General features: G+C 39.0%; 1 pseudogene; it reads left to right on the top strand.

Annotated features, from left to right (window-relative positions):
- The first annotated feature begins 888 nt into the window (after positions 1-888).
- Positions 889-1,557, top strand: LOC110311011 (E3 SUMO-protein ligase NSE2 pseudogene; annotated as a pseudogene).
- Positions 1,558-1,875: the final 318 nt, after the last annotated feature.

The following is a 1,875-nucleotide window of genomic DNA, read 5'->3' on the forward strand; positions in this document are numbered from 1 at the left end:
TTTTAATACTCATATTACAACATTAATTTTAGAAAGTTTATGTATGTACTTATTTTTCAGTTGGTCTATTTTTACAACAAAATATTGACATGCCAATAATCATTCTTTCCTTTTATCCTGAGTCATTAGGTACAGAAAGACAGAAAGAAACAAGATACCAGAAAGTCTCTGAAACAGTGTTCCAAGAAATAGCTGTACTAGCAAGACAAGAACAATGGCAACAAAAATATGATGTTAACTTTGAAAGGTGAAATTTTCATGGATCCCCATGCCCACACAATGAACAACAGTCAACTAATGACTGCAAAGAAAGAACTAGCCTCTCCCAATGATGAGCTCTTTTTTTTTAATTAGGTATTTTCCTCATTTACATTTCCAATGCTATCCAAAATGTCCCCAATACACTCCCCCCCTCCCCTACCCACCCACTCCCACTTTTTGGCCCTGGTGTTCCCCTGTACTGGGGCATATAAAGTTTGCAAGTCCAATGGGCCTCTCTTTCCATTGATTGCCTACTAGGCCATCTTTTGATACATATGCAGCTAGCTCTCTTAATGGCAATAAAATACAACATGGCTGGCCTTGAAATCAACATATAAAAACAATAAAGATGAACTCACTGCATTACATTTACATACTTGTGCAAAAAATATAATGGTAATCAAAGCAGAAGATGATATATTTGTATTTTAATAAAAATGTACACATATACAAAATGCACAAACATAAACAATAATGAATGGGTTGGGGGATTAAATTGTTATGGGGAGAATTAGGGAGAGGAAGGAGTGAAAACTATCAAAATGTCACATGCATATTTGAAACTCCTAAAAGATTACTAAAGTTATATTAAAGAATTATATTAAATAAAAATAAAAAAACTGCCAATCCTGTATCAGCTCTGGAATGTACACAGTTTCTAGTGTTGCCTTGGACCTTGTGGAGACTCAAACTGAAGTGAGTTGTGAGCACAGTATGGACAAGGCCATGGTTGAGTTTGCTAAAATGGATCGAGAACTAAGCCATTATGTTAAGGCTGTCCAGTCTACAATCAATCATGTAAAAGAAGAGCGTCCAGAAAAAGTACCAGATTTAAAATTACTGGTAGAGAAGACATTTTTGGCTTTACAGGATAAGAACTCTGACGCCGACTTTAAAGAGAATGAAAAGTTCATGCAGTTCAAGCAAAGGCTGAGGGAGCTGAAGAAGCAATATGGTATTCATGCAGACAGAGAGAATGATCTGACAGAGGAGTTGACGAAGATATGATTTTCATCTGCCCCATAACACAGCTGGAAATGAAGAAGCCAGTGAAAAATAAAATGTGTGGCCATACATACGAAGAGGAAACCGTTGTTCGCATCATTGAATCCAAGCATAAGAGGAAGAAGAAGGCCTGTTGCCCAAAAATTGGCTGTAGCCACACAGACATGAGAATGTCAGATCTCATTCCGGATGAAGCCCTGAGAAGGGCAATCGAGAGCCACAACAAGAAGAAAAAACGCCACTCCGAGTAGGAACAAGCCACCTGCCCACAGGAATGTCAGCAGCCTACCTCCCCGCCAGCCACCAGAGTGAGGGTAGCCAGCGATAGGCCTGGCCAAGCAGCGCTGTTTGCGGTAACCCTTGAAGGCTAATTGTAATTGAAAGCATTTTTTAAGTTACACAGTAAAAACACAAGTACATTATATTCTTTATTTTCAAGTGCTCTGAAATTTTAAATAAAACTTTGATAATCCTCAAAAAAAAAAAAAAAAATCAGTGCGAGCTGGGCATGGTGGCTCACACCTTTAATCCCAGCACTCGGGAGGCAGAGGCAGGTGGATTTCTGAGTTCGAAGCCACCCTGGTCTACAGAGTGAGTTCCAGGACAGCC

The sequence above is a fragment of the Mus caroli genome, unplaced genomic scaffold, assembly GCF_978045245.1.
Source record: "Mus caroli unplaced genomic scaffold, Mus_caroli_1 scaffold_16, whole genome shotgun sequence".
Classification (NCBI taxonomy): domain Eukaryota; kingdom Metazoa; phylum Chordata; class Mammalia; order Rodentia; family Muridae; genus Mus; species Mus caroli.